Below are 20206 nucleotides of genomic sequence, written 5' to 3' on the forward strand. Positions count from 1 at the left end.
TTCTTAGTTATAAAAGGAGCAGAATACACACAGACACAAACAGGTGAAAAGGAAGACAGACAAAGAAGACAGATGCTTCTAGAAGGCCAGGAACACAAATGATTGCTGGCATCTACTAGAAGCTGAGGTAGACAAGGAAGGACCTCCCACTACAGCCATGCCCTGAATTCGAACGACTACCTGCTAAACTGTGAGAAAATAAATTTCTGTTCTTTAAAGCCATCCAGTTGTGTTATTTTTTGTTATGGAGGGACTAGGTAACTAACACACATACCCGTTCTTATAAGTTCAGCCCAGTGCAGAATAATTTTCTTCCCTCCTTGGTCTAGACCACCCGAACCTGCTCTTTCCCTGTCAGTGTCCTTTGCTTTCACCTAAGAGTTATGACAGAGTCAGCTTGATGCTGATGCATTGAAATTTCAATTTATTTTTTATTTATGATTACTATTAATTCCAGTATTTTCTACAGTTTTCAATGGAGACAGTCCTATAATCTATGAATAGCAGTTATACTTTTTCTCTTTTTGTACTAGCTTACACTTCCAGTGTTCAATGTTTAATAAAAGTAATGATAGAAGCACCCTTATTTTGTTGTTTATTAATTTTAAAGAGAATGTTCCACACGTCACCATGAACTATCGTGCTAGTTGTAGTTTTCCATGTTCGGGAACTCCTTTTCTGTTCCATATTTGCTCCTAGTCCTTATCTCTCCGTGTGATTGGATTTTATCAACCTGCTTTGCTCCCATCTCTTGAGGTGAGCATATGTCTTCTCTTCCTTCACCTATGCATGTGGTGAATGAAATTACTAAATCTTTAACGTTCACTCAAATTTGTATGCCTACAATAAAATGCCTTGATCATGGCATGTTACGTGGTTTATCCTTTGCTGGATTTCCTTTGCTGGCATCTTACGTAGGGTTTTGCATCTCAGTTACTGAGTGTGCTTGTCCTCTAACTCTTCTTCTACCTTCCTTCTCTAATTTGTTATCATTTTTAAACTAGCCTTAAGGATCAAGTTAGGGGAGTATCTCATGGTTTTCTAATCTCTGTTGACTATGTACAAGATTAAAATGACTGTTTCTTGCATGTTTGCTGGAACCTGACTGGAAACGATCTAGGTCTGCCGTTTTCTTTGTAGGGAGATCTTGAACTACTGACCCATTTTATTTAGTGGTTAAAGGCATCTTCTGGTGCTAATTTACTTAGAAAAAATTCTGATGCATGTTCTAGGTTGCTCGAATCTCATCTTCAAATATTGATTATCAGGGCTTGTAGCCTCATGGAAGGCAATTCATCAATCCCAGATTTCCCCAAAGTCAGGCTCTGCAACTCTTCCCGGTACCAAATTCCCTCATTTAAGACTTATTTGCAAAGAGACAACAGTATGCTATCTGCGCAGTTGTTTATCCACAACCTTCTTGAGTCCATAATGTGAGGATATAGTCTTCTAATACTTTTTTTGTAATTGTTCTCTTTCTTATTTTTTTTTTTTTCCTTTTTTCACTGCCAATACCCCTGCCCCCCGCCAGTCTAGTAGTTTTAAAGTTGTGCGTTTCAGGTTCAAGTCTGTAATCCAACTGAGCTTCTGTGTGTGCTGCATGTGTGCATCAAAAGAACACGCTTCTAGAAGCAGAAAGCAGGCAGTGCGACTGTTGGGTGGTTGGCGGGGGAGGGGGAGGGGAGCTGCTGCTCAGAGAGGGCGCCCGAGGGAGGCAGGAGATGCCGGGCTGCCCGCCGCAAGCCCGCAGGCTCCAAGGAGGCGGAACCCACGTGCACCATGAGCCTTTTGAGACAGGCCCAAGCCCACCCAGCTGGGTGCTAACCTCGCATCCGCCAGGCTTGCAGGTTCCACCAGGACTAGGGGAAGCCTAAGGCCAAGGAGGGCAAGGTCTAGGGTCTGGACCTGAGAACTGGTTCTGCCACTTGTGATCGCAGCGCTTATGCTGGAAAGGAGGGCAGGAAGCATATCGCAACGTGTGTCCGGACGATGACCCAGAACGGGGGAGTTGTGGTCACCCACGGACTCTGGGTCTGCATATGGAGGCCCCCAGGGTGCAATTCCAGGAGCAGAAGGCAAAGCCACAGAGGCCAAAGTGCACCTCGCCGATGCTTCCCAGGGGCATTTCCCCAAATATGGGGAGCAGTCCCTCCTCTGGGCTAGGGACTTTGTTTCCTCCATTGTCATCACTGACTGTGAGCAGACTCTAGTCTATGCAGACTAATGAGGAGTTATCAAAATGAGCTCCAAACTCCGGATTTGAGTTAAGGATCATAAATTAACACAGAGAAATATGACTTTAGCAATAAGTGACTGTTTGAAGCCCAAGTTGCCTTAAAACACGGAATTTCAGTCTTTCAGCTCCTCTGCTAATCTAGTGACTAAGAACAGGATCTCACTGGAGCTCAAAGATGTGGGGCACTGGGAATACTCTGGGTCTGTCTGCTCACGGCTGATTGCCTGATCCCAGTTTTATTATACAGCTTAAATACAGACCAGAAGAGGAGTTTGGGGCTTGACACCTGACATCTTAACACCAGTTCCTGTTTCTTGAGGAAGGAAGAGGTAAAATAAATCAGCATTTACTGTGTCCTTCTCCATCCCCGGAAGTCTTCATGAAGACCCTCTCAGGTAAGGATTGACAGGGAGTGGCTTGGTTTACTATTCGACTTTGTCCTTCAGTCACTTTGTTTATGTCCTGCATGTAAACTATTATGCATTGACAGAAGCATTCTAATTCTTATGCAGAATGACTAGACCTGCTGCAGAATGACTATATTGTGCCTCCCTTGGGCACCCCTGTCTGCGCAGCACCCCCCACCCCCAACTGCCCAACCGCCTCTCTCCTGGCATTCTGCTTCTAGAAGCATGTTCTTTTGATGCAGAGATGCAGCACACACAGAATCCCAGCTGGATTACAGACTTGAACCTGAAGACCTTATGCAGAATGACTATTTATGAACCCCTAAGCTTAGTACTAAAGCAGGTACTTACTCCTCAGAGAAGGCCCTGGGGGAGGTTGATACATGCATTCCCCAGTGCTCCTGCTGCTCTAGAAGTGCCTGAAATGCCTCTCTGGGAAAGGCCTTCAGATTAGCCTCATGGCCCACGTGGGAATTCAGGCCTATTTTTCTGTTAGAACATCTCATTTCGCTCTGAAAATTTTATTATCCAGTTTATTCACCAGACATGAGTACAGACATCTCATATTTTCAAAATAATCCCATTCTCTAATACTAATTTGCCACCAAGAGTATATTCCAAAGTGTTTGCAATAGGCTAGAAAGTCTTTCCAAAGAGGGGAGTCCTGCACCATGTTGTGCAGTGACAGCAGGGTTGGCATAATATGTTTACCCAGATACCTACCACTTTTTAAAAATTTTTTATTGTGCTTTATTTGAAACTTTACAGAGCAAATTACTTTCTTGTTCAGCCATTTATACACAATTGTTTTGTGACATTGGTGGCAATATTCATGATGTGTCCATATTCTCTTCTATGCTCCGGTTCCCCGTTTCCATCCGCCATGATTCCTGTTCCGTCCTGCCCTCTTTTCTGTGCTTTTGGGCAGGTTTTGTACTTTTGGTCTCATACACACGATTGAACTAAGAAACACTTTCTTCACGTGTGTTATTGTTTGTTTTATAGACCTGTCTAATCTTTGGCTGATCGGCAAACTTCAGAAGGTACTTTCGACTTTGTTGCTTTCCATAACTCCTGAATTCCAAGTCTACCACCTGAAGAACTTCCTTAGTGTTTCATTTAGAACAAGTCTGGTGGCGATGAATTCTCTTAAGCGTCCTTCACCTGAGAATGTCAATATTTTTCCTTTACTCATGAAAGAAATAACAGCCTATAGAACACTGGGTTAATGTTTCTTTTCTTTCAGTGTTGAAAAAATGTTGTTTTCACAGCCTTTTGGCCTCCATGGCTACAGATGATGAATACAGAGTCATTCCAATTGTTTCTCCTGTGTGAGATGAGTTGTTTTCTCTCTAGCTTCTTTGAAGATATTTTCTTGGTCCTTGTTATTCCACAATTGACAGTGAGGCATTTGGGCGTAAAATTATGTGAGTTGAACTTGTTGGAGTTTGCATAGCTTCTTGAATCTGTAAGTTTATGTCTTTCAACAAATTGGGAAAGTGTTCAGCCAGTATTTCTTCAGATACTTTTTTCTACACCACATATTTTCTCTACACCTTATGGAATTCCAATAAATAAATGTTAGATATTTTTGGATTTTTTTGAGGCTCTGTTCATTTTTTTTTTCAATATTTGTCCTCTGTTTTCAGATTGGATATTTTCAATTGAACTATTTTCATCTCATTGATCCTTTTGTCTGTCAACAGCATTCCGCTGATCAAGTGAATTTTTTATCTCTATTTTTCCTGTCTAAAATTTTCATTTGTGAATGGTTTCTATGTATTTTTCTATTTTTCTAAGGTGTGCCTGTTACTTCTTTGAGTGTGGTTAAAGTAGCTTTTTAAAGTTTTTGTCTATGATTCCAAGACTATGTCTTACTTCAATCTTACAGAAAATGTTGATGTTCTTTGTTTTAGCAATCACTTGGCCCAGTTATGTTCAGGCTGCAGGTTCTTTCCCAACTTCTGGATGCTGTGGCTCAGATGTCAGTTCAGATTTTGAAGACTTTGCAATGACATTTGGATGTAATCTATGGGAGTGTCACTCAGTCTGGGACCTTGTTGGTGTTCTAACCCATAATGCAGTTCTCAAAGGATTGATCTACTTCTTAGGGTCAGAGCAAAGCATATGCAACTATGGGAGTGGAGGGGGGTATGAAAAACAACTTTATGGTATCCCTCTCTTGAGCCGCCTGGTCTCTGTCTCTCTGAGGCTCTCTGATGTCTGAGCAGCTACCTTCCTGGTCCACTGGCAAGAATGTTGGGGCTTTAATCTCTTCATTCTGCCGTGCAATTAAGTGACTGGGTCTGCCTATGAGGCCAAATAACGGTAAGATGGAGAAAATGTAACAGAGATTCCTCTATATTATTTGGTCCTTATATACTTAGGTCAGAGAGAAGGCACACTGTTTCTGGTGATACTTCCAAACAGGTATGGAGAAAAAGGCATTAACAGGTCGATAGCTGCATACTAGGTGTTACGAATTAAACTCTGTCTTCCCAAAATGTATATATCAGCTTGAATAGGCCATGCTTCCCAGTATTGTGCGATTATCCACCATTTTGTCAGCTGGTGTGATTTTCCAATGTATTGTAAATCCTACCTCTATGATGTTAATGAGCGAAGATTTGAAGCAGTTATGTTAAGGAGGCAGGGCTCAATCTACAAGATTAAGTTGTGTTTTAAGTCAGTCTCTTTTGAGATATAAAAGAGAAAAGAGCAGAGAGACAGGGGGACCTCAGTACCACCAAGAAAGAAGTGTCAGGAGCAGTGCACACTTTGGACCTAGGGTCCCTGTGCTGAGAACCTTCTTGTCCAGGGGAAGATTGGTGACAAAGACCTTCCCCTAGGAGTGACAGAGAGAAAAAGTCTTCCCCTGGAATTGGCACCCTGAATTTGGACTTATAGAGCCTCCTGGACTGTGAGGGAATAATTTTCTTTGTTAAAGTCATCCATTTGTGGTATTTCTGTTACAGGAGCACTAGATATCTAAGACACTAGGTACCAGGAGATGTACATTTCCCAGCTCTTTCACTCCCAGGGCCACTATGACTAAGTAGCCATTGCCATAAATCCATGTGAGCAGACTATTCTGATTACTGCTTTGACTCTACTGTCTGTTATGGTAACCACACACACCTTGTCTTTGTTGATTGAGTGCCACCACTTGGCTGCTACCACCACGGGGTCCAGTCAACTGCATTGTAGTTAGGTGTCTTAATTCAGTTAGGGCAGTTCTCACTGTGGACTCTTACTTACATAAAATAGCAACCACAGAAGTCTTCAATAATGCTGGGGCTTGCTTCCCAAATTTGTACCTCACCGCTATGGTACAAAGAGAGCCCTCTGGGCACTCCGTGTGTGGATCTGTGGGTCCAGCCTAATAAATCCATTCTAACCTGCCAGTTTCCCTCAGCCTTTGGTTACCTTCTCCTACAGTATACAATGGCAGATCTGCCATTTCCACTTGATTTATTATAGGCCACCACTTAATCCATGCTTCAGTAAACCAACCAAATAAACTATGAGATCCTTTTCTAACCTCTGAAGCTGAAACACTGAATGAAGAATCTATGCTTCCTGGGTCTATATCAATAAACTCAGACTAATCCACCTTTATGTTGCTTGCACCATTATCCCACACCCATAATAGCCATTCCCACACATATTCACCAGGTTTCTGTATGTATGTATGTATGTATTAGAAAAATCAAGCAGTTCTTTTGGAGTTTAGCATACTTTCTCCTGGGTCATACTTCATAGTTCACCTTTTGGGGCTTGTTGGGACTGAAGTCTAGGTATAGGTCTAGAAGCAAAAATGGGCAGTGGCAGTGGGATGTTCAGCCGTGTCTTATAAGACATCTGCCTAAGGTGATGCCCCAGGCAATGCCCCAGATACCACCCCAGGAGATAACTCAAACAAGACACTTCAGGCACAGCTGAGGGTAATCTCATTAGATGGAGGTGGAAGGGATAATTGTTTTACTGGGAAGGGTGCCTTAGCAGGCAAAGTTAGAGAATCTCTTCAGATGGGAGTAAGAGGTCTGGTTCTGTTAGGAAGAGTGATTCAACAGAAATTGGAGGTTCATTGTCCCCCACTTCCTGACTGTCTGCCCATATGTCCTCATCCCGAGTTTCAGGATCCCATTTCTTCCCAATCAGTGCCCTCACTCTAACTTCAGACACCATTTGAGGCTGGATATTCAATTGGCGCTTTAATTCAGTCACTCTTATGATAAGAATCTGAGTTTATTTTTGGCAGCATTAGCCTTGTTACTATAAGAAATATGGTTTTCTTTCTGGGCACAAGTGGCAGCTTTCAGATCTTGTATGTGGTGCTTCAGCTTTGAGCCCATTTCTTTCATTCACCAGTGTGACTAGCAAAAGCAGGACTAACCAAGCAGCTTCCTTATTATTCTTATTCTGACAAAATTATAGAAAAGTATCAAATATGTAATCAGGCAGAGCCTTGTCTCTCACAAATATTTGATCCAGTGGTAGTAGTATTTTGCGTATTTCTATTGTCACCTCCCACCATGGATTAGCAATAGCCTGTTTACTACTGGAGACAGTCATCAGTGCCTTTAAGACTAGCCAGACTTGAGAATCAATTCAGAAAACTCATCCTTAAGATTTGGTTCCTCTAGAACCACAGTAGGTACCAAATGTCTTAGCCTGGGATCTCTAGAGATGCAAAACTAGTGAAGAGAATATATATATATATATGGAAACCCTAGTCGCATAATGGTTAATAGCTATAGCTGCTAACCAAAAGGTTAGCAGTTCGAATCCACCAGGCGCTCCTTGGGAACTCTGTGGGGCAGTTCTACTTTGTCCTGTAGGGTCACTATGAGTTGGAAACGACTCGATGGCAATAGGTATATATATATACACACACACACATACACACATACATATATATATGCATACATATGTTAGTTGTGGCTGTTAGATGCCATCGATCCTGTGTAAAACAGAATGAAACACCGCCTGATCCTGAACCATCCTCACAATCATTGCTATGTTTGAGCCCATTCTTGCAGCCAGTGTGTCAGTTCATGTTGTTGAGCGCCTTCCTCTTTTTTTCTGACCCTCAGCTTTTCCAAGCATGATGAGCCTCTCCTGGGACAGGTCCCTCCTGAAAATATGTCCAAGGCACGTGAGATGAAGTCTCGCCATCCTTGCTTCTAAGGTGCATTCTTGGTGTACTTCTTCCAAGATGGTTTTGTTTATTCTTCTGGCAGTCCATGGTATATTCAGTATTCTTTGCCAACACCATATTTTAAATGAATCAGTTCTTCCGTTTTCCGTATTCATTGTCTAACTTGCTCAAGCATGTGAGGTGATAGAAAATATCATGGCTTTGCTCAGGCACACCTTAGTCCTCAAAGTGACATCTTTCTTTCTCAACACTTTAAGGAGGTCTTTTGCAACAGATTTGCCCAATGCAATACATTGTTTGAATTCTTGACTGCTGCTTCTGTGGGCATTGATTATGGATTCAAGTTAAATGAAATGCTTGATGACTTCAGTATTTTCTCTGTTTATCATGGTGTTGCTTACTGGTCCAGTTGTGAGAATTTTTGTTTTCTTTATGTTGAGGTGTAATCCATACTGAAGGCTGTAGTGGTTGCTCTTCATCAGTAACTGCTTCAAGTCCTCTTTACTTTCAGCAAGCAAGGTCGTATCAGCTGCATATCATAGGTTGTTAGTGAATCTTTCTCCAAAACTAATGCCATGTTCTTGTTCTTCGAAACCAGCTTCTCAGAATGTTTGCTCAGCATACAGATTGAGTAAGTATGGTGAAAGGATACCACCATGACACATAACTTTCTGATTTTAAACCACACGGTATCCCCTTGCCCTACTCAAATGACTGCCTCTTGGTCTACGTAGATATTCCGCATGAATACAGTTAAGTGTTCTGGAATTCCCATTCTTTGCTAAGCTATCCATAATTTGTCATGAGCCACACAGTTGAGTGTGCTTCTATAGGAAACAAAAACAGGTAAACATCTTACTGATATACTCTACTTTCAGCCAAGATCCATCAGACATCAGAAATGATATCCCACATTCCATGTCTTCCTCTGAATCCAGCTTGAATTTTTGGTAGTTGCCTGTCTGTGTACTGCTGCAACTGTTTTTAAATTATATTCAGCAAAATTTTTCTTGCGTGGGATGTTAATGACATTACATTGCTCGATAATTTCCACATTGCGTTGGACCCCTTCTCTTTGAAATGGGTACACATATAGATCTCTTTCAGTCATTTGGTCAGGTAGCTGTCTTCCAAATATATTGGAATAGTCAAGTGAGTGCCTCCAGCACTGCGTCCCTGTGTTGAAACATCTCATTTGGTACTCCATCAGTTCCTGGAGCCGTGTTTTTTGCCAATGCCTTCAGTGCAGCTTGGAGTTCTTCCTTCAGTACCATCAGCTCTTGATCCTATGCTACCTCCTGAAATGGTTGAATGTCGACCAGTTCTTTTTGGTGTATTGAGTCTGTGTATTCCTTCCGTCTTCTTTTGATGTTTCCTGTGTTGTTCGATATTTTGCCCATAGAATCCTTCCTTCAGTATTGCACCTAGAGGCTTGAATATTTCCTTCAGTTCTTTCAGCTTGAGAAATGCCAGGTGTTTTCTTCCCTTTTGGTTTTCTAACTCCAGATCTGTTCACATTATATTATCATACTTTGTCTTCTCCAGCTTCCCTTTCAGGTATTCTGTTGAGCTCTTTTACTTTATTTTTCCTTCCATTCTCTTTAGGTACTGTACATTCAAGAGCAAGATTCAGAGTCTCTTGTGACATCCTCTTTGGTCTTTGCTTTCTTTCCTGTCTTTCTAATGACTTTTTGTTTTTTTCATATATAATGTCCTTGTTATCATCCCACAACTAATCTGGTCTTCGATCATTAGTGTGCAGTGCATCAAATCTATTCTTGAGATGGTCTCTAAATTCAGGTTTGATATACTCAAGGGCATACTTTGACTCATGGACTTGTTTTAATTTTCTTCAGCTTCTACTTGAACGTGAATATGAGCAACTGATCATCTGTTCTGCAGTCAGCCCCTGGCCTGATTCTGACTCATGGTATTGACCTTCTCCATCATCACCTTCCACAAATTTGATTCCTATCTATTCTGCCTGGAATGGTTCACGAGTATAGTCACCATTTATGTTCCTGACGAAAGGTATGTGCAATGAATAAGTCATTGGTCTTGCCAAATTCTATCAGGTAAGCTTCATTGTCATTTCTATCATCAATACCTTATTTTCCAACTGCTGATTTGTCTGCTTTGTTTTCAACTTCGCATTCTAATTACGTAATTATCAGTACATCTTGATTGATGAATGCATCACGTTTGATCAGTTTCAAACTGCGGAACTTGGTAAAAACCTTCAACTTCTTCATCTTTCACATTCATAATGTGTGTGTAAATTTGAATAATAGTCTTATTAACTGGTCTTCCTGGTAGGCCTGTGAATATTATCCTATTGTTCGTAGTGTTCTACTTCAGAAAAGATCTTGAAATGTTCTTTTTATCGATGAATATGATGCCGTTCTCTTTAGTATCTCAATCCTGGCATAGTAGAACATATCATTGTCTAGTTTAAAAGGTCCAAAACCAAGCTATTTCAGCTAACTAATGCCTTGGATTACTGACCTTTATGCATTCCATTTCATTTTTGATGACTTCCAATTTCCCTAGATTCATACTTCCTTCATTCCACGTTCTGATTATTAAAGGATATTTGCATCAGTTTCTTCTCATTATGAGTTGTGCCCCATCAGGAAACGTCATTAAAGTGGGATCTACTTTGAGGAGGTAGCTCTTCCCCACTTGTATTTTGAGTGCCTTCCAACCTAAGGGGTTATCCTCTGTCATTCCATCAGACAGTGTTCCAGTACTATTTGTAAGATTTCACTGGCCAGTTGTTTTTAGAAATAGGTCACTAGGTCCTTTTTCCTAGTCTGTCTAAATCCAGAGCTCCACTCAAACCAGTCTACCATCGGTGAACCTGGTGGTATTTGAAATACCGGTGGCATAGCTTCTAACATCACAACAACATGCAAGCCACCACACTACAACAAACTGACAGAAGAGTGGTGGGAGTTAAAAATAAGAAGAACCAAAAAGAGTGCTTCTTCCATGTCTGCTGATTTAGAGGAACCATGAAAAATTGTCAAGTGAAGAGTGATTCAGAGAAAAACATGGGTAGAATGTGACCTAATTTCCATAAAAACAAACAAATGAATGTACTTACATGTGTCCCGGCAAAAAGAAGTATGTAAAAGGGTACATATGTATCTTTGGACACTGGACACTTTGGGGGAGCAGGTACAATATACTTATGTGGGGATGGCTCTTATTATAACTTCTGTATACAAATATCTGTTGTTAAATGTGTTATAAGAATGTAAAACCTTTTAAAGTTTAATAACATCATACGTGTATGTGTGTGTATTTGAAACTTTTTTTTTTTTTTTACTATTTTATATATGTGTTTTTTAGTTATCTAGTGTGGCTATAGCAGAGATAGCACAAGTGGATGGCTTTAACAAACAGAAACTTATTCTCTCACAGTTTAAGAAGCAAGAAGTTTGAAGTCAGGGCGCCAGCTCTCAGAGAAAGCTTTCTCTCTTTGTGGCTCTGGGGGAAAGTCCTTGTCATCCATCTTCCCCTGGCCTAGGAAATTCTCAGCGCCTGGACGCTGGGTCAAAAGGACATGCTCCACTCCAGGCACTTCTTCCTTGGTGGTATGAGGTCCCTCTCATTTCTGCTCACTTTTCTCTTTGTATCTCAAAAGAGACTGACTCAAGACTCACCCTAATCCTGCAGATTGTGTCCTCCCTCATTAACCTAACTGCCTCTAATCCTGCCTCATTAACATCACAGAGGTTAGAATTTACAACACATAAGTAATCACATCAGATCACAAAATGCAGGACAACCACACAATACTGGGAATCATGGCCTGGCCAGGTTGACACACATTTTGGGGGACACTATTCAATCCATAACAATAGAGAAAACACTGTCTTCAATGCCAGATTCAGAGACTTTTATCCATCTATGAAGGGCAAACACAGAAATTGAACAAAATTCAGACCAGCGAATTATTGCTTGCTCTTGTAACTAATGACTTCTTCTGGTCTCTATGCCTCGAAATGGCCAAAAAGAATTCTGAGGATTAATTCAGTTATTGCTAAAACATCTACTGAATTTGCATGTCTACAGGTAAGGAAGAATGCTTGACACCGTGTGTGATTCATTAAGTAACACAGGGACTCTTAGACTATTGTTCTCCTTCTCTGATATGCCACTATCACCTTCTCCCCTTGTTACTCTCCTGAAAAACCCACGCTTGTATATTCTAGGCTTTTTTCCAGAATTGAATTTGCAGGAAGTTAAAGATATATCTTTGAAAGATAAAGAAGACTTTGGCCACATTGTCTTTAGACAGTCGAACTTCCCAGCCAGCCTCTGTGCAGGATGGGAATTCACAATCCCTCCTACTCAGTACCTCTGAGCAGGACGGGATTTCTGTTTCATTATCAGGCGACTGTGGAATTCACCCCTCTTCAGAAAACTTACTTTCCTTTGCCTCAAACTGTCCCTCTCAGGATCTGTCACGGTCACTCTGAGAAATTCACATGGGCAGCCTGTATGGAAGTGCCCATCCTAGAGGCCCTGCCCTCCCTTCCTTGCTCCACAGGGCTTCCTCTGACACTTGGGGTCGCATCTCCCAGGGAGTACACACCTCTGGCACTTCCAGGGATTCCCAGGCCCTGGGATACTGTGGATGGGACTTGGAACTCAATCTGTTTCTTCCCATCCTCACCTTTGGTTATCTGTGTTCTGTCTTCACCAGATTTAGGAGGCCTTGTCTTCTCTTTGCTCGTTTCATCTCAGTCAGGCTTTTCTATTCCAACTCTCTGATCTCAGAACAGATCAGGTTAGACCACAGAAAAGAGAGAGACCAAGCAAACATCACTGATCTGTGCAGAAGCTGCTGAGAAGGGATTTGATTCTCATTGGTTTAGGGTTTTATGCCCACTGCTCACCGGCAGGCAGGTTCCCCCCAGAGTCTGGCTTCTGTCTGGTACCTTGTACTACAAAGAACTCAGTGACCAGCCCACCTTCACAATCACACCTCCCTTAGAGCTATCTTTGCAGAGGCTCTTTGTCATACTTCCATGTCCCACTGAAATCCTATTTCTCTTTCCTTACAAACATTATGCTCATTCTCAGGGCCCTGAGACCTCATCTGCAGATGAGTCTTGTCCTCTTCTCTCCTTGGTGGGGGAAGCTTTTGAGTGGACCTCATGTCTTCGGACAGCTATCCTGGGGCTTCTTCCACCCTGGTGCCGTAGGGCTGCATCTCTCTTTGTACTAGAAGGGGTGTGGAAGGGGCACAAGGCTAAAAGAGGATGGATTTTCCAGGTGAGGTGGGTTTAAGAAGCTTGAATGAACTTCTTCCCTGAAGAGTGCATATTTTGCAGTCCAGACATCCTGCTTCTCTCAGTCTAAGAGTCCTAGCACGTCTTCAGGTGCTTTCTCCTTTGACCTTGAGGCCATGCCTGCACCCTCTGCAGCCAGGTCTCCCACATGTGTAGCAGCACCAGTAGGTGTGGTAGCCTCTTCAGCCCCTGTCTCCTCCTCCAGATGCTCCTGGAGGTGCCTGGCTCTTCTTGCCAGGACTCCAGGATGCTGACCAGGGACTCAGTGTTGGTTAAAGGATGTCGGCCAGTGACCACGTGTCCTCATTTCCTTTGAAGGCTTAGGCTAGTTGCCTGGGCAGAAGACAGCCAAGGTCAGTCTGAGCCTAGACACCTAGTGACCGACCTGTGACACTGCAGCGAGTGATAGATGTTAATTTCCATACTCAGGTATCCGCAGGTGGTGGATTCAGAGTGGTCGGAGGAGAAGTGTAACTAGAGATAACACACTCATGAGGGCACGGGCCAAAGGTCAGGGAAAATAGCTGAGGTCGTGGAGCTCTAGCGGAGCCAGTCTAGGGCACAGGCCTCCCTCCTGTATGTGGCAAAGAGGCGATCCATGTGCCGCCTTCTGCAGACTCTGGACTGCTGGGGCCCTGGTTGCCCAGAATTCGGCCTTGTCTTTGGAGAAGTGACGCGCATGCAGTGTGCCACCGGGGGCTGTGGCCCAGCAGAAGCAAAATCTTGACAATGGGGGCTTCTGTTGACTTTGCCTGTGCTCTCCTTTGGCTGAGTGACATCGTGTGTTTCCTAGCAGGTGAAGGCATTCGTGCAGAGAGGCGATTTCCATGCGTGCAGCAAAGTGTGTGCTGAGATGATGAGTCGCTGGAGACCAGGGTGGACTCTTCAGACCCAGGATAGGCCTCTGGCAGGTATGTGTCAATGTTTTCTGCCCATGGCACTCACCCGGGTATTTGCATAGAATGTCATCAGCGGAATTAGTAGTCTCCGGAGAGGCTGCCACATGTCAACAAGCTTCACCTGGCCAGAGTACACCCGTGATGTAGCTCCCCAATCAGTCACCTTCCCCCTTTGCTCTTTCGTCTCTAGGCACTCTATCAGGCACTCCAAGCTGGGAAGTGACTCAGGGAGAGAAGGAAGAGATTTCAGAGAATGAACACATATAGAGAGAGAGGCAAGAGATGCTGAGTGAGGATGTCTTGCGTACTGATATCCTGAGGAAAGTGGGAAAATTGGACCCTGGCCTGCTCTGCCAATGCCGTGAAGCAGTCCGCACCAGGGGCTCCCTTGTGCCTGCGTAGCCTTTCCCAGGGTGTGCTCAAATCCTGTGACCACTAGGTGTCCTAGGTCACAATGGAGGACCCTGTGTCATCTGCCTGGCGGACTGGATCTCTGCCATTGGCTGAGTCTTGTCACCAGGCCCATCATAAGCTCTGCCCACTCTTCCGGTGGGGAGACTCTTTCCATGGTGATGGCAAAGAAACCTTAGTCCCGCCCACCTGGCCTTGACTTCACCTACCTGGCCTGCTGACCCTCACTCAGACCTCTGTGTCGATCAAAATGAATGTTCACCAGTGGCCCGGTGTCAGCATCTGGTATAAAGGATTCGGGACCTTGCCTGAGGCAGAAGGCAGCCTAGGTCTGCGGGTACCTGGAAGTCTAGTGACTTGTGACGCTGCTGCCAGTGAGAAATGGTGACTCCCACACTCACATATCCCCTGGTGGCAGAATGATAGTGATGGGTGGAGAAACATCGCTCCGGAGCACTCGCGCAGTGGGGCACCGGCCAGAGGCCAGGGCCAGTAGTGGACGTCGCGGAGCTGAATGGCGAGCCAGTGAAGGGCCCAAGGATTTCTCCAATGAGGCAAAATGCAGATCAAGCCAAGGAACATAAAGATAAAGCAGCTGAAGAAATTAAAAAGGTTACTCAAGAACATAGTTAAAAATTTAATAAGCTGCAAGAAACCATAGAGAGACTGCAATCAGAGATTCAGAAGATTAACAATAAAATTACAGAGTTAGAAAACTCAATAGAAAGTAAGAAGAGCACAACTGAGGAATTGGAAGGCAGAATTACTGAGATTGAAGATGAAACTCTTGGGACTAATATATTTGAAGAGAAAGCAGATAAAAGAAATTTAAATGAAGAAATCCAAAGAATCATGTGGGACTTTATCAAGAGAAATAACTATGAGTGATTTCAGTACCAGAACAGGGAGGGCTAACAGAAAATACAAAGGGAACTGTTGAAGATTTGTTGGCAGAAAACTTCCATGATATCATGAAAGATGCTCATCGAATTCCACATAAGGTAGATCTCAAAAGAAAGTGACCGAGACACATAATAATCAAACTTGCCAAAATCAAATATAAAGAGAATTTTAAGAGAGGCTAGGGATAAAGGAAGTCACCAACAAAGGAGAGTAAATAATAAAAAACTTGGACTACTCAGCAGAAATCATGCAGGCAAGAAGGCAAAGGGATGACTTACACAAAATATTGAAGGAAAAAAATTGCCAGCCAGGAATCAAACCATAACCCTGGCCCTCTGGCCTTCGGGCCCTCTGGCCTTAGCCCTCTAACTCTAGCCCCTAAGCCCTGAGCCCCAAAGCCCCTAAGACCCTAAGCCCTTAGGTCCTAACCCCCAAGGCCCTAAACTCTAACCCTAACCCAAACCGTAACCCCTATAGCCTAAACTCTACAACCTAAACACCTACACCCCAAAACACTACACATCAAAACCCTACACACTAAACCCTATACTCTAAGCCTCAAACCCTAAACCCAAACCTCAAATCCCAAACCCTAAACCTAACCGTAAACCCTAAACCCTAACACCTAACCCTAACCCCTAACCACCCTAACCCTAATGACCCTAACCCTAACCCTCGAACCCTAACCCTCTAACGCTAACATGAAACCCTAATCCGAAACCCTAACCCTCTAACTCTAACCTCTAACCCTCTAACCCTAGCCCTAATCCTAACCCCAACCTCCAAACCTAACCCCAAACCCTAAACCTCAAATCCCTAGCCCTAAACCTAAGAATGAGCCTAAGCCTAACCCTATCACTTAACTCTAAACCCTAAACCATAACACTTAAAACCCTAACACGCAAAACCCTAACACCCTTAGCCCTAACACATTTAACCCTAACACCCTAAACGCCACAACCCTAAACACTAACACCCTTAACCCCAACTCCTAACCCCTAAACCCTAAACTTAAACACTAAACCGTCTAACCCTCTAACCCTAATACCCTAAACCCTAACCCCAGCCCCCAGCCTTAACGCTCACTCTAAGCCTTAAACCTTAAGCCCTAAACCCTAGGCTCTAAGCCCTAAGCCCTAAACTCTAAATCCTAAAACCCTAAACTCTAAGCCCTAAGCCTAACCCTCTAATCCTAAACCCTAAAACCTTACCCCAAACCCATCCCAAACCCCTAAACCTGAACCCCTAAGCCCTAGCCCTAACCCCTAACCCTAATCCTCTAACCCTAACTCTCTAACCCTAACCACAACACCAACCCCAACCTCTGAACCCTAACCCCCTAACCCCAAGCTTCTGAACCCTAAGCCTAAACCCTCTAACCCTAAACCCTAACCTTCACCCCCTCACACCCTCACCTTCTCACTCCCTCACTCTATAATCTTCTCAACTTCTAACCCCCTCACCTTCTAACCCCTCACCCTCTAACTCCCTCAATCTCTAACCCCCAACCCTCTAGACCCCAACCCTCTAACACCGACCCTCTAACCCCAAACCACATATCCCAAACAAACCCAACACCAACGCCAATCCTAAACCTAAACCCTAACCCCTAAAACCTAACCCAAACCCTAACGACTAAACCCCAAAACCCTAAACCCCAAACTGCAACCCCTAACACCTAACCTGTAACTCCAAACTCTAACCTCAAACCCTAAACCTAACCCAAACACCTAACCCCAACCAAAAAACCCTAACCCTAAACTCTAACCCCAAACCCTAACGACCCTAACTCTAACAACCCTAACCCCAACATCCCTAACCCCAAACCCTAACCCTTTTTGTTAGCAGCAGTAGCACTTAACCACTAGCCACCAGGGTTTCCATGAGCAGTCACAGGAATAGACACATGCACACCCGTGTTCACTGCAACATTATTCACAGTAGCAAAAAGATGGAAACAACCTAAGTGCTCGTCCACAGAGGAACGGATAAACAAACTACGGTACATACACACAGTGGAACACTACACGACAATAAAGACCAATGATGAATCTCCGAAACATCTCACACCATGGATGAATCTGGGGCGCATCACACTAAGTCAATCACAAAACGACATATACAGTAAGAGACCACTATCATAAAAACTCCTGAAAACATTTATGCACAGAAACAATCCTTGATGTTCACCAGGGAGACGAAGAGCGGGTAGAGAAAAGCCAACTAAACAATAACCAAAAAAACCAAACCCACTGCTGTCGAGTCAATTCCAGCTCATAGTGACCCTACAGGACAGATTAGAACTGCCCCATAGAGTTTCCAAGGAGTGCCTGGTGGATTCGAACTGCAGACCTTTGGTTAGCACCGGTGGCTCTTAACCACTACGCCATCAGGGTTTCCAACCAAACAACAGATCGGTGGTAACTCTGGCAAAGGAAAGACGGTACACAAGACTGGGGAATCAATCTCAGCCTCACTCTAACCCTAACCCTAAACCAATTGTGCCCGAGCCTAGTAACCTCAGCCCTAACCCCAACCCCCAACCACCTAAAACCTATACCCCTAAACCTAACTCCCAAACCTCTAACCCCCCAACCTGAACCCCTAACACCAAACCCTAACCCCTAACCCTAATCCTCTAACCCTTCTGCATCTCTGGGCCTCTCGACTCTCCGTCTATTTTCTTCCTCCAAATCCTACTAACACTCAGTGGAATTTTGAAGTTTGAGCTGTGCTTTGCTTCTTGTTGTCTCCATCGGTCCCATCAAGGCACTGCATCATTTGCTCTGCTTCACTGTTCAGTTCCAAAACCATGCCTTAGAATTGCCTGACACTGAACTTCAGCGATTCGGTGCAAGGCCGTGAGAGGGCGCGCTCACCGCCGGTTCTGTTCTGCCCACCAGACCCTCTGAGCATGGGAACCTCCTGGACCTAAGCCGGGACTGACCTGGGTACTGCTGCAGTGGCGACAGCAGAAGCTTTTCTTCCCGAGGGACCCAAGGCCCCAGGGCGCTCTCTCAATACTCCCATTAATGCTATGATTATCCTAACCCACTCCTTCTGCGCGCCCTAGTGGGTCCTCTACCAGGCCCAGCCTTCATGACCCGCACCCCCCCGCCGTGGTCACGTAGAGGAACCTGCAGGGCTGCACCCTCCCCGCCCAAGCTCTGCCCCTCCATACCCTGATGCCCTGCAGGCCTCTACTAGGTCCCCGCCCAGGGGAGAGTTGTCGCCCCGCACGGGTGGGGGGACACGAGGGAACATTCGGAAACCACCCCCAGGCACGAAGCCGACTGCCCGATTGCCGGTATTGAGACCATGTGAGCAGGGCTGCCCCGCCAACTGGAGCCTGCAGGACATCACTCACGTTTGTCAGCTTCTCACCGCCCTCTGGGCTCGGGGTCCCAGAGCAGCCAATCCCCCGGGGGGGGGGGCGGTCCGTCCGCACGTGCTGGAAGATCGGGTTGGTGCCCATGGCCGGAGCACTTAAAACCCTTAGAAACCCTCATAAACCGTCAGCTCCAGACCTTCAAATGTCAGCCTGAGAGACACTTAATCTCCAACCTAAAAAAAAAAACAAAACACACCCGTTGCCATCCAGTCAATTCTGACTCATAGCGACCCTATAGGACAGAGTAGAACTGCCCCACAGTTTCCAAGGAGCACCTGGTGGATTCAAACTGCCAACCTTTTGACTAGCAGCCTTAGCACGTAACCACTATGCCACCAGGGTAACCCACTAAACCTACTGCCACCAGGGTAGAGGCTCCAAATCCCGCCAGTGTGAGGAACCCTCAAATCCCCTCAGCACCAGAGACCGCGTCCACAGCGACCGGTACACAGCGCTGCACAAATGCTCAAGTTAACAAACAACATGGTTGCTCAGGACCCCTTCCTGCTACCCCCAACCCGCCACCCAGAGGGGGAGCGGGACCCGGCATCCACACTGTTAACACACACTGAATCGCTGCTTCCACAAGGAGTAGGGTCCCCGCCGTGCTCCACAGATTCCCAGGACCCCTTCCTTTCCCGGTGGGGCCGCGGCGAGGCCCCAGCCCCGAGAGTAGACCGGCCGGGCGCGGGCGCGGGGTGCCTCAGCCTCCCAGGCACAGCGCCCAAGACAGTAAGGGGCAGCAGGGCCTTGGGCGGGGGATCCCTCTGTCCCCTGTCCGTGGCACCCTACGGAGTCTGGTGGGGGTAGGAGGAGGAATGGGGGCGAGTGCCCCGCCCTCAGTCTGGAATCTCACCGCCCCGGGCGAACTCTGGGCCTTGGTTCCCCCCCGGCACAGGGAGCAGGTGGGGGGCGGGGTGGGCAGGCCCCCATCCTCCAGCTTGACCCGCAAACCCGCCCCGGGCAGAGTAGGGACCTGGGTGCAGCCCTGGACACGGCCTTTCTCCCCAAGCCCTTCAAGCCCCCAGGCCCGAGGGCACTCCGCAGCTGGATCCCGAGGCTGGACCCCCCCCCCCGCCGCAAATCCATTGGGATGCAAATTTCGCGGACCAGCTGCATCTCCCGGGCCAGAGGCTCCCTCTCGCAGCCCTTAGAGTGGCTGCGTCCGCCCGGCCCCCGCGCAGCGTCCGCCCCTGGGGATCACTCGGGACGGGGTACGCTGGAGGGGGCAACGCAAGCTGCTAACCCAACGTCCGGACTCTCCAACCTCTGGAGGCCACGGGATGCTGGGACTGGGACCCGCCCTCCTGGCGCCTTCCTTCCACACCTTCGAGGGGCCAGGCTTGTTCAGTCTGGGAGCAGGTCCCTCCAGCCAGGTGTCGGAGTTTCATACCTTTCAGAGAACACGGCAGGGAAAGCAGCACGAACAGCATCCTCTCTAAGGCGCGCCATCCGGCCCGGGCCCCTCACCACCCGTCCCAGCGCTTCCGGGAGT

The 20206-nt window shown here is 45.7% G+C and overlaps 1 long non-coding RNA gene across 1 annotated transcript; it reads left to right on the top strand.

Annotated features, from left to right (window-relative positions):
* Positions 1-767: 767 nt before the first annotated feature.
* LOC135229338 (uncharacterized) lies at positions 768-16205 on the top strand. The gene is made up of 4 exons (XR_010320117.1): positions 768-2631; positions 9661-9835; positions 13901-14018; positions 14197-16205. It is a non-coding gene; the product is annotated as an uncharacterized LOC135229338 (long non-coding RNA).
* Positions 16206-20206: the final 4001 nt, after the last annotated feature.

Source organism: Loxodonta africana, unplaced genomic scaffold (assembly GCF_030014295.1).
Source record: "Loxodonta africana isolate mLoxAfr1 unplaced genomic scaffold, mLoxAfr1.hap2 scaffold_234, whole genome shotgun sequence".
Classification (NCBI taxonomy): domain Eukaryota; kingdom Metazoa; phylum Chordata; class Mammalia; order Proboscidea; family Elephantidae; genus Loxodonta; species Loxodonta africana.